Genomic DNA, 14,471 nt, shown 5'->3' on the forward strand with positions numbered 1-14,471 from the left:
TGGAATGCAATCAATAAAGAATGAAGGACAATGTAAAAGTGTAGGGAGAGAAAGGTTCACATTGCACTTTATACTGGTTTGGCCACTACCTACATCCAATCCTCTTTCAATCAACCTTAGATAGAAAGGATTTCACTATATTGATTGAGTTCTTTACAAGCAAGACATACAAAGACAACTCTCTCAATGTACTCTCCTCTCCAACTCCAAATCCAATATAGAAACCCAAAAAGAACAACCTCTTTCTATCAACCCTTAAGGATACCCCACTCTAAGTCACTAGAACTTCTCTATGTCCTCTTCTTGGCAGTAGCAACAGGGAACACAATCACAGTTGATTGCAAACAATTCTGATCTCCAAAAAGTACACCTTAATGTGCAAGTATGATCAATCTATGACAACACTTCAATTCTTCAAGAACCATTCATAATTTCTTCTAAATGTAGTGTTCTTGATTCTTGGAGAAACAGGATGCTCCTGCAATTAAGATCTCGACAAACAAATCAGATATTAAAGACAGGAATCATAAAGTTATTGAATACAGAGAGCAATGTGTTTATTTATAGATTTTCTCATGTTTGACGCAAGTTAATCGATTACGAAAACAATGTAACCGATTAACCAAAACATATATGCCACAATATTTAAAAATTTGACAATTGTGACAAATGTCTATTCAAGAAGAAGATTTTCAATCCAAGCACAATGTAACCAATTAAGAAATTAATGTAATCGGTTAAGATTCAAAGTTAAGCATTTTTGAAAACTTTTTCATTCAAAATACATAAATGCACTCAGTAAAGATGTGCAGGCATAACTACGAGTTTTAATTGATTATACCCATAATCTAATCGGTTAAAACTTGTTGTTTTGCCACAGTTAAGCATGTATTGATATCTGATGAATCTAACAGATTATGTAAACTGGGTAATCTATTAATTCATAAAGATATGCAATGTGCAAAGTGTCTTAGTCAAAGATTGATTTTCAATCAATGAATACATAACACAGATAGTTCAAGCACATATACAAATATAATCAAGCAACAATTGCTCAATGTCAAGAAACAATAAAAACTCATATGTGAGATATGGGTTTAGCTACATGGCTCCCCCTGTCAATACCAAACTTATTTCTTCAAGTAATTAAGTAAAATTACCTACAACCCCATAATTTTAAAATATTTAAGATTGGTAAACGACAAAAAACATAGTTGTGCTTCTGTCATTTGTAGGTAGGGTATATGAAAAATTACTCAAGTACCTAATAATGGTCTGCTGCATCACTTACAATAGGAGGTGCTGAAATTAATTTAGAGGTGCACAAATTAAAAATCAGGAACCCAACCTCATCTTCTTATTTCTTGTTCTTTCTGTAGAGAGAAATTCTCCTCCACTTTTCCTCAAACATTACAAAGGCATGACACATGAAAATTAGGGTTCATGAGCCTAATTCTAATGAACTCCAAGCTATCGCCTCGTCTCCGTCTTCTTCACCCTCATCTGCGGTCCCTACAAACACTATTAGAAGCCATTGCTTCTTCGAGCACCTTGCCATCCTATAGAAGTTATGTCTAGAGAAGACCTCGACTTTTGACACATCCCGAAGTGGTTTCATAAATACTGTCTGAGTTTCGGAAAAAATTTTGAATTTCTGAAATCTAGTTGTTCATGTCAGCCATAAGCCCTTAAGATTGTTGTAGAAAAACTGACAAAATCACAAACAAAATTTCTCGAGTTGTGTAGATCACTATCCTTAAGGACTTATCTGTAGTGTATTACGAAACTCCCCCAAGATATAACAAGAACTTCTTCAAAATTTCTGAGGATCTCGGAACTAGTAAGTAACTCTAAAGAGTTTACACCTAGGATATAAGAGTTAGAAATAAAAAAAGAAGAGAACAAATAAATTAAGAGGGAGAAGTAGAAATTGGAAGGTCTTTTGTACTTTTTTTTTGGAATGAAGGATGTGTTCTATTTATAAAGCTAGGGAAGAATGCAAAATGATCGTTGCTAATATAAATTGAATGTTCCATTGTACTTATGAACGTCAATGAGAAAAAAAAATTGTTGAACGACGTTTAAAACTTTTCCTTTACAATAAATTATTATTTTACAATAATGATAACATTAAACATACATAAACAGATAATAATTCAATATCTCAATACAACTAAAACATAGCTTTTAATGAGCACATCGTCAAAACATTCACAAACATATAACCATAACATAATACTACACTTGATATCCAAATTTATGCATTGACTTGGACACAAGAAGTCTTTCATGGGTCATAAAACCTCTTAGTGGATTGGGACAAAGGCCTTGGCTCCACTTGATCTAGTAAACAAATTTCCTCTTAATAAAGTAAGTTAACTTATGGCACCACCAAACAAGGGGCCCCACTCCTAATCCTACCATAAGTACCTCATTCAACTCTTAGGCTACGACACTTTATGTGAGTTTGTATGCCTAGTAGAGTATAGGATGACTAATGATCGACACGTGTCCCTAGTCAATGCATAACTCTAAATTAATAAAGATTTGTTCCTCTTCCTTAGAAGCCAAAACCCCAAACAATTATACAATTCAAAACATGTCTCATTCCATTCGATTGATCCATTTTTACCTCTTAAAGTCATAACACTTCCGTAGAACGCAATTCACAACTATTTTCATCAACCATTCCATTCCATACATTACTTGATATCGTAACATAACCTTCCCATTTGAAATTACAAATATTGTAACAAAATTCCATAAGGTTATCATACCCACATTCATTCTTTGTATTCTCAACATTTGAACCTCGCCCTAGTCAAATAAACTTCATGCATTATCTACCACATATATATGTGTATATAATTGTTTCACCACACTAGCATACTTTGGGTTTTATATAAGACACATGTTTATATTCATCCATATTTAGGAAATCTCATATACAAAATCAATTATATCAATCATGCATCAACATACATGTGAGTATTCATCAATAAACTCACCAGATACATGTTATTATCAATCAATAATCCAATCATCAAAATAAATAAAAAATTAGTGGGATTGGTTGAGATCATGTCGCCTAAGTGACACTTTAACAAAGCTTTCATCAATTGTTTAAGGATCTCACAATTTTATTGGAAACCGAAAGCTTTCATCAATTTTTTTAGTTTTATTGATCTGATCAGTTGTGCTTAAAACCTTTGTCATCAATTAGTTTCATTAGTGAAACATGTTAGAAATAACGAGACTTTTTTCTCAACACCAAGAGGGGGGGGGTGAATTGGTGTTTTATAAAATTTTAAACTTTTCAAATCTTTTTGAGAAAATAAAATGCTCTTTAAACCTTCTTGTGTTGTAAGTAAATGCGCATGCAAAGAAAGTAAAGAGATAAGGATCTTTAAACTTTTCAAATCTTTTTGAGAAAATAGAATGATCTTTAAACCTTCTTGGGAGAAAATCAAACTCAAGATTTTTATTCTAGTTCGGTCTCAATGCCTACATCCAGTCACTCTCCCAATCAACCTTAGATTAGAGAGTATTTCACTATAATTATCAGAGTATTACAGCCAAGGTTTTATAGAGTTCTCCCACATGTAAACACCTTTCAAACTCTCAATCAAATATAGAAATAGAATACAACTGCACACACAACACCCCACGGTCCTGTTGTAGTATACCTTTGAGAATCCCCTCTCAAAGTCCAAGAGCTCTTCACTCTTCTTCCTAATGCGCACGTCCAGGGAACAACACACTCAACAAGTACAAATTTCCTTTCTAATCATAGCAATTACACCTTCAGCAGTCCTGATTTGATCACTCTGTCAAAGCTCTTCAATCTTCTCTCAAGAATCTGTCAAGGCTCTTTACAATCTTTGCTTCTTAATTCTTGGAGCGTATATACAATCTGAAATCTTTCTAAGATCAAAACAATAAGATATGAAAATGTTAAAACGATCAAAACTCTTTACAGAAACAAACAATGCATTAATTTATAGTTACTATCATATCAGCCTCAAAGTAATTAATTATGTTAGTTTTGTTACATAAAACAGATTTAACAGTATTACAACTAACTCAGCTCTTAATTGAATGCTCAATTAATGTAATCGATTTTCATTTAATTTTAGTCAAACATATTTAAAAATATAACCGTTAAAGTAGTTATGACTAGTATGAAATCAGTTTTCAAAACATAACAGACTTAATTGAATACACAACATATGTAATCGATTAAGCTTTAACACTTAGACAAATTTTGAAACTTTTCTTCTCAAAAACTCATCACAGCACATTTGAAAAAGATATATGCAAGTACATGAGTTTTAATCGATTTGACAAATAATGTAATCGATTCAAACTAGCTGTTTTGCCTTCAAAACATAAGTTGTTTGATGATCTTAATTGATTACTGCAACATTATAATCGATTATGTCTTGCATATATGCTTTTGTGCTTGTGGTTTTCATTACATAGAAACATACAATGTGCATACATGAATATAATCAATTCATAATCACAATAGTATGCATAACCAACATAGTACTTTTAACATATGCATTTATCACAGTTTGTGCATATAACATAGTAAGAATGTACATAATCCTCGTATGTATAACACAACACAGAAACATTTATGTTGTGACATGATAACATTCATGTGTTGTTATTAATGTGTTATCATCATCAAAAACAGCATAACAGGGATTGGGTTCAACTATCACATTGCTCCCCTATCAACAATCTCTCCCTTATTTGGTGATGCACAACCATGATTAATAAAACAACCATGATGTACAATACACAATCAAAAATTGTTTCACATAGTTTCAAACATTGGCATATAAACACATATATGTCTTACACATTCAATTATCTCATTTAATGTTCAATTATCTCATTTAATGTTCAATTATTTCTCCCCCTTTGGGCATTAGCAAAAAAGGATTTATAGCATAATGTAATTGAAACACATAGATATTGATTCACATAGAGATGCATCAACACATGTTATCAGAAAAATATGGTGCTCCCTTTATCAACAATATTCACATGATTTTGATTTCTTCCCATTTTTAACATGTGATCAATTATGTAACAAGATACAAAACTCTCCCTATCAATATGCATATCATATTTCAGTATCAGACTTGCATGATAGAGATATAATAGAGTATGTATCATTCAGACATTTTCAAGCAGTGTATCAAACAAGTATAAAAATTATAAGAGCATTTCAGATACAACTTGAAACAAAACAACATGGTGTTATTAATAATAAACTAATACCAGATTAACAACAGATTTCAAACAATGAGATTTATGATGAATAAACACATAAAATCAGAAGTAATGGTTTAAAGTAAACGTTTCAGCAGTTTAGAAACTTCAAACCGATTGACGAAAACTAATCGATTTTGAATCTTCCTTAATCGATTTGGTTCTGCACCACATTTTGAAATATCGCTTTCATCTCAGTTATTAATCAGCACTATTGCATAATCTTTTCATCTCAACTAAATTGAGCGTTAGTTCTCATGTAGTATAATAGTGAAACAACCATTGTCACAGTTCAAGTATGAATATGCAATGTAATAATGTAACATTGAAATGTTCAATTGCAAACATACAAGTGACATTTATTAGATCTAATCAATTCAATCAATTCAGTGAATCAATCCACATTCACAAATTTAGTACCAAAAGATAATTTCATTAATATTGAAAAGAAGGGTACAAACAAAAATACTAATGGCTTAAGATAGCCATTATAACAAAACATGAAACAAACAAAAACATAAACTGATATTTAAACACTAAGTCTTTTAAGAACTCTTATCCTAAGTTAGATTCATCCATAAACTCCACTTCACTTGACTCATCAGTATCATCTGACATTTCTGTTGAAGAGTTATCTACAAAGTTCTTAATGAGATCATCTACTTTGTTTTCCATTCATACTAAAGACTTTTCCAATTTCTCAATCTTTTTAAAAGTTCTTTCAAATCTTTATACAACAGATCTTTCAAATTTTGACTTGGGAGTGAAGGAAGTAGAACTTTCTTCAGTGTTAATCAGACTTCTAACTAGTTTTTTATCATCTCTGAATATCCACCCGTCAACAGTTTTCTTCAGGCCAATACATGTTAGTATTGCCTTTCAAATCTCATTTGTCCTATTGCACACAACTCTGTTTTCTCCAGTGAGAACTACTTGATTTAGTTTTAGGACTTTGTTGATGAACATTCCATATGGTAGGTTGTGCTCATCCTTAATTCCAGTGTTAATCATATGATTTTTAAGGATAACAAGCCAATTTGTTGGTATCCTTCTTTGTATTGCAATAAATAGAAATAAATCTTCTTTTGACATTTTGTCATGCAAATATCTTCCTGGTAACAATATCCAAGCAAGAACGTATGCACACATCTTTTCTTCCTTATCCATTCCTTTGTGCAGAAACGATTTACCTTTTCTGTACCTTCCAAGATATCTAAGAAATCTTTATATATTCGCTTCTTCGAAGTCCATTTGTTATACTTAGAATCCTGCTCATGAGACATACATCCTTCAGCTTTGAGTCCAGCAACAAATAACCAGTCATCATCATTGACTATAATATCTACACCCTTTACCCGCGAAAGAATATCACCATTGATGACTTTGAGATAGTTGTAGAACACTTCAACCAACTCACGATAGCAATCACCTTTCATCTAAGGAAAATATGCAAGTCCCTGATGAGCAAGCCACTCAGGAAATAAAAACCCTTGACCCCTGAATAGAAGTAGGTCGAGTGACTTGTGAGAAACAAATGTCTTGATTTTTCTCTAGCACATAAATATCTCTCGAGCAGTATCGTCGCTTATCTACCCAGTTGGGCTTGCGTTTCTTGATTCTTGGAGCGTATAAGCAATATGTAATCTTTGTAAGATCAAAACAATCAGATATGAAAATGTTAAAATGATCAAAAGTCTTTACAAAAACAAACAATGTGTCAATATATAGTTATTGTCATATCAAAGGCAAAGTAATCGATTACGTTAGTAATGTAATCGGTTACATAAAACAGGTGTAACACTATTATAACTAACTCAGCTCTTAATTGAATGCTCAATTAATGTAATCAATTTGCATTTAATGTTAGTCAAACATATTTAAAATTATGACTGTTAAAGCAGTTATGACTACCATGAAATCAGTTTTCAAAACATAAGAGACTTAATTGAATACACAACATATGTAATTGATTAAGCTTTAACACTTAGACAGATTTTGAAAACTTTTCTTCTCAAAAACTCATCACAGCGCATTTGAAAAAGATATATGCAAGCGCACAAGTTTTAATTGATTTGACGAATAATGTAATCGATTCAAACTAGCTGTTTTACCATAGTTCAAAACATAAGTTGTCTAATGACCTTAATTGATTACTGCAACATTGTAGTAGATTATGTCATGTAGATATGCTTTTGTTCTTGTGGTTTTCTTTACATAGAAACATACAGTGTGCATACACAGATATAATCAAATCATAATCACAATAGTATCTATAACCAACACAGTATGTTCAACATATGCATTTATCATAGTATGTGCATATAACATAGTAAGCATGTACATAATCCTCATATGTATAACAGAACACATAAACACTTTTCTGTTGTGACATGACAACATTCATCTATTGTTGCTATTAATGTGTTATCATCATCAAAAACACCATAACAGGGATTGGGTTCAACTATCACATTTCTCCCCTATCAACAAAACGTTTTATATTATTTTTTTAGTCACTTCATTTTTCTTGTTTATAATTTTAATTAAAAATTTAATGTATCACATACTTTTGATTTTATTATTAATTGCGTATTGTTGTCGTTAATAAATCAAATATCTAGTTAATTAAATAATTAATTGATAATATTATTTTGTAATTCATAATTTACTATTTTCTTTTATTACACAATAAACCATTTGATTTCGAGGGTGAAATAGGTAGAAATTCTTCTATTCCATTCATGGATTCCAAGATGGTAGTAATTGTAAAGATAATGGTTTTTCTAAGTGATAATAACTTAAAAATTGTGAGACACAATTATTTTAATATTAACTAGTTTTAATATGAATAGTTTTGTTATGAATGAGTTTCATTATTTTAAAACACACAATATCTATATAAACTACTTTTTTTAGAGTTTTACCACCTTTTTATAGTTCTCTTACTTTTCTCTAAGGGTTCTTTCTTTTTGTCGTTTAATTGAAAAAGTAGGACGATAAGATTGATTCTTATGACAAGCTCTTCAATTTGGATATATCAGTTTACGACAAGATCTTCAATTTGGATTTATTAGTTTCTCTGTTCACATAAGTTAAGTTTCATTTGTTTCTTGGTCTTTTTTTGTTATATGTGAGTCTTCTTCCATATACATACATCTTTTAGTTATCTATATGAGTCTCTTGTAATCAGTGACTCTAATGGTTTGTCATGATCTTGTTAGTGTTGTTCCTGTGTAGATATGACATCTTGTAAGCTAAAAGAGTTTTGGGGTTCCTTAGAGCAAGTTTGCTTGTCTCTCAAATAAGGAAAACTAATTGCATTTGTTTTTCAATTATAGATATCTTAAAATGTTTTGTATAATTAAGTGGTATGATGATGTTTGATCTGATAAATTTGGTTGTGTTGGATGTTTATTACGTCGAATTGTCGTAGTGAGTTTTTGCCTTGATTGGAAAACTTGGGATGTGATCAATTAAGCCAATTGGTATTTTCCCTAACAAAAAAGTAGTTATTGACCAAAGTACTAAAAAGGAAATACCAATTTAACCATTTGAACAAGTTCTATTTTCCCTACATCATATAACTTTTTTTTTGTCTTTTTGTGCAATGTTGAGTGACAATAGATTGGCGTCAAGCGTAAGTTAATTTGGCATATTTGGGAGCATTTTGACCATCAATTTTGAATTGTTAAGTATGGTAGCTGAACGGAGTCAAGGGTCAACACCTTATTTTGAGAATGGTTTAGTGTTGAATAGTATAAGATGCTGCTGAACGTTATCCTTGTAGGTTTGGTGTATTTTAACCAACAAATTTATATTTTTAGAAATCATTTTCCTAATTCAATTCGAATACCGTTGAGCATCACTCTTACCCCAAATTTATAGCTAAGAACAAAATGATTAATATTGAATATTTTATCATTTTTTAAAATATATTCATAAAAGATTACTTTTTAAGTCAAACATAAATCATTCATTTAAATAAAAAATATTTAATTTTGACAAATATATAAAAAAAAAGTCATCATTTTTGTATAATTTGTTTTTATTTGGCTTTGGTCCATATATTACAGATAAAAGTTATGAGATAGAACAACATCAAAAAAAAAAAATTATAGACATGTGAAAACAAAATTAGGAACATTTTTAATGTTTCTTTTTCATTTTAAAACAATATTCATAAAAAATAATTTATCAAGTTAATCATAAATAATTTATTCAAATGAAGTATTTTACTTTTAGATAAATAAAAGTAGTAAGTTTATGTTCCTATATGTAGTAAACTTAGGTATGTCTCCTCCAATAACAAGTTCTCTATACATATATATGTAGTATTTATAATACATGTGTATTGATATATAATATAATACTTCATAACTATTGAAATAGTCTTACCCGTTTGAATAGTTATTCCATTGCTCCATAATTAAAACAATTAGTATAGTTTATCTAAATATATGAAAGGTTTTGTTAACTATAACGGTTAACTCAGGATTAGGCGATTTAATCAATGATAAAGTTCAAACGGAATAAAAACAAATAAATTTTAAAGTTTAAGAAAAATAAAATTATGAATTTATGGCTACAAATTATTGATATTATTAAAATGTAATTGAAAATACATATGAAAAAAAGTTATGAAACATAAAATTATGATTGGATTAAAACAACTATTTTAAACCGTAAAATTTGTATAATTGTTTGACTACAAACAAAAATTTCCAAACTTATTTTAGGAGTAAATTAAAAGCAAATTAATTACCACAGTCACCACCAGGACCTCCAAACAGAACCATGTAGCCATAAATGTGTCTTACATCACCATAATATCTAACACCATAACAATTGGGTTTGTCAGTGAATGAATGAGTTTGATATTGTCTTGCTTCACGAGATTTTCTTGATGCATCTTGAATCCACACGTGTCTAAAAAAACAAGCATGAGTAAGAAGGTTATCATAAGGAAAAGATCCAGACCCCATTTGAGGACTATGAGTACCAAAATGAGTTCTTGTTCTTCCACCCCATCCTACTTCTTCAGCTGAGCTCATGTTGTTGAATAATTTTGCTGGAAAATATCTAATAAATTTATTATCTATACTTAACCACCAATTTTTGCTCACTGGATCCTGGAAACATACACACACTTTTATTTTTATGAAAGATGTGTATCTCATATAAGTCAAATCTAGCTCTATCTTTTTATTGTAGTAAAAGTTATATAAAAGGATTATGACCTGAGAAATAGAAAGGGGAAACTCATAAGTTGGTCCTCCATACACAAATATGTTTGCTATGCGTGCACCAAGATAAATTTCTTTGTTAGTTTGAATAAAACCTGAACATCGAATATTATAGCATCCTGTCTTCCCGAAATTATCTGACTGTAAATTTTTACACCACATTTTAAATAATGATATTAATATGATCAAATTAATTAATTAAAATTTATTTAGATCTAGTAATGGCTTAATTATATTCTTATACACGAAATATAAAAGAGAAAAGAAAATACCCTTCGCTCGTACAAAAGATTTATTAGGGGAGCATAATATCTTTCACTTCTATAAATAAATAAATAAATTATAAACAAATTATAACATGTTCTTACCGTCCACGAGCTATAAAAATGGGTTGCATAATCACCGTATAATCCTGGAATCACCTGGTAGTAGTGCATTAGATTAATTAAAATATTTTTTATGTTATCAAATTAATACTAATTAAGTCAGTAAAATTTATATATATATATATATATATATATATATATCCAAAAATAATTAAGTGTAAAAAATATAACTTACATGCCATCCTAATGAGATTTTGTTAGTTGATTCTATCGGTCCATTTTGAACCCATAAATGAGACATAGATATTTGAAGCTTTGTATCAATCCGTGGATTATAAATACTATTTGATCCACTAACTCCAAAGTAAGGACCAAAATCTGGTTTAAGAGAAACTTCTGCGATCTAAAAAATTCAATGTATACAAATAATTAGTTAGATTGAAAATAATAAAGTATCAAAGTCTTAAACTATTTTTATGAAAGATCTTACATGAACACCAGGAAGGTCTTGAAGTAATATATGATCCCTTAACATTGATTTTTCTCGAATATAGTCATCTTTTGTTGTTCTCAGTATAGGAACAGTTCCTTTTGGACATTCATCCTTACTCAGTCCAAACATGGATCTAGTTCCTAAATTTTTCTGACTTGACTTTCCAATTACATTAATAAAGTTGGGTTTTCTCTAAGATTAAAACAAAGAGTAAACAAACAAATATCAAAGCATGAAATACATTGTAAATGAATGATTGAAAATTAATCCTAAATATTGAAAAAATAAAGTGAACGTCAATTTTCAATATAATTAAAGGTTTTGTTATATACCTGCAATTTATGGTCCTTTAATAAAGGATGATCAAATGATGGTTGTTTGTAAATATCAATACAATCAACAATATCTCCAAACTTTGTCTATCAAATCCAAAATAAAAAACATAAAATAAAATTATTAAACCATGTAATGAGTAAAGGAGCTATATGATGAAACATAAAAAAGTTGAGCCATGCCTGAAAACTCCTTTTAGAAGACTTATTAATAACCTCAAGTTGTCTCTCCAAGTCTAAATCTTCCTTTAGTAGAGTTTGAATTCCGTCAACTTTAAAGCTAACATGACTACTCAACAAATACATCACAAAAAACAATATATTGATCATCTTTTCACAACTATTACTCATCAGACTCTCTCTCACACACATATACATATACATATATATATATATATATAAAATTTTCATTTGGAGTTTTAGTATAATTTGAATTTTGTCAACTTTCAACAGAAAAAAAATAAAAAAATGCTTATTTGTAGTTTCTTCTCATTTATGATTTTAACTTTCTTCTATAAAAGTTAAGGAATATATTTATTGTATAGTAGTAGTCGTTAAACATTATTTATTATATAGTAATTAGTGCATAATATTTACTAATTAATTTTTAATATTTAATATCTTTTATACAATATTTATAAGTATTTATCATGTAATATTTCATTTTAATAGTATTAAAATTAGTGTCGTCAAAATGGGTTGAAACCCGTGAGCCAACCGCCTCACCATGTGTTTGAGTCGGGTTGGGTTGAAAAAAAATGCAAAATTTTTTTTGCAAGCCAATTTTGACCCGACTCACACGGGTTGAACCCGTGGTGGGTTGGGATGACTCACCAACCCACCTATTTATTTAATTAAATTAAATTAATTATTCAAATCCTATTTTTTTTATTGAAATCAAATTAATTAAATTAATTATTCAAAATGCACAACTTTTACTTAGAAATAGAGTCTTTCACACTGTTGTCTTTCCAAAAGTTCCTCTCTGCAAATAAACCCTAAGATTATAGATTGGATAATATTATAGATGGAGATAAAGAAAAAGATGTTTCAAGAGAGCATAATACTGTGAATTTATCCATTCAGGACTCCAATTTAATATATGGATAATATTATAGATTGGATAATTCAGGAATATATCATTTGTTTTATCTTGTTTTTAGACCTATCTACAAGAAGTTTTATCTTGTGCTATATATTTTTGTTAACGGCTATATGTAGTTTCTTGGTCAAATGGTTGTGTATGTCTCATTAAACTAAATTGGCAAAATTTTATGCTTGATAGCTTATAATATATATAACAATATATTTCTTTTGTTTCATTTTCGTTTATATCAATTGATCCAATTATTACGGTTTCAATTTGATCGATCAAAGTAACATGTTATAAGAATCTGAGAATAAGAGGGTGAAAAAAAAGTTAATTAAGTGAGCCAATGAGCCAACTCGTTTAACCCACCAACCCGTGGTGGGTTGGGTCGGGTTCGAATTTTTTCGGCTTGCTAATAAATGAGCCGGGTTGAGTTGACTCACTAAGCGGCCAACCCGTGGTGGGTCGGGTTGGGTCGGGCCGTGTTACCCGTTTTGACAACTCTAATTAAAATACTATGTTATATCACATTGAAACTAAAAAATGTAGACATGGACGCAGGCGCACACACACATAAATGCACACAAATGCACACGCACACGCACACGCACATGCACATGCACACGTACACGCACACACACACGTACGCACACAGACGCGCACACACACACACAAGGACACAGGAACACAGGCACACGTGTGCACACGCACATATGCACACGCACATATGCACACGCGCACACACATACACACGAACACACTCATGCACAAACACACACATGTACACACACACACGCACACACACACACATACATACACACACACGTACCCAAGCACACATGCACACACACACATGCACACACCTAGACACACACACACATACAGAAACTAAGCATCCTAATCTATGCTTCCACAATATCTTCATCTTGAACTTGGTCCACATAGGCATCTTGTTTTCTCACACCATGGTGATCATTGCAAACAGGAAGATAAACACACAAGTAAAAGAAAGGTATAAGGGTAAGCTAGTTTTATCAAAAGAACATACATAAAAATAAAATCTAGATGTTAAATCACAAACAAAGGTATATAACTCAATCCTAAGGCATACAATCATAACTTCTAAACTTCACCATTTGGATACATGTATTAGCGTTAAACTCTGGCGAGTTATGCACTTGTGGTGGCCTCTACTACTCTACAAAGCTATTGTCAATAGGTTTTACCCTATCATACACACAAGATTAGTCTCATAACGCCTTATTTCAAGGTAAAGCCCCTAAACTATAGGACCTCTTGATACTCTCACTACATACCACACCCTTCTCTACTTGAGATTGGATGGTTATTAGAGCGTCAGGATAACGCTGAATACGGAATCCTTACATCAATACATACACTACTATAAGAAACTTATCTTTTAAATTCCTTTCTCAACATACTTTATTCTTAAACATAGTCATATCATAATCCATTAGGCATCACATATTCACGGTAAACATACTTAAAAATCATAGTAAGACACTTCAAATAAGCAAGGATCAAAAACTCCCTAAAAACCACACTAAAGCTCAGATTGAGGCTCAACATAGAAGCTATGGAAAAAGAGAGCGCTTAGCGCTAGAGCTCTTGCATATTTTCGCGTCCAACAAACCAAGATGTCACTCGTCGAAAAAGAGATAAAATGGTTTCAGACCTATA

This window comes from Vigna angularis, chromosome 6, assembly GCF_016808095.1.
Source record: "Vigna angularis cultivar LongXiaoDou No.4 chromosome 6, ASM1680809v1, whole genome shotgun sequence".
NCBI classification, from domain to species: Eukaryota; Viridiplantae; Streptophyta; class Magnoliopsida; order Fabales; family Fabaceae; genus Vigna; species Vigna angularis.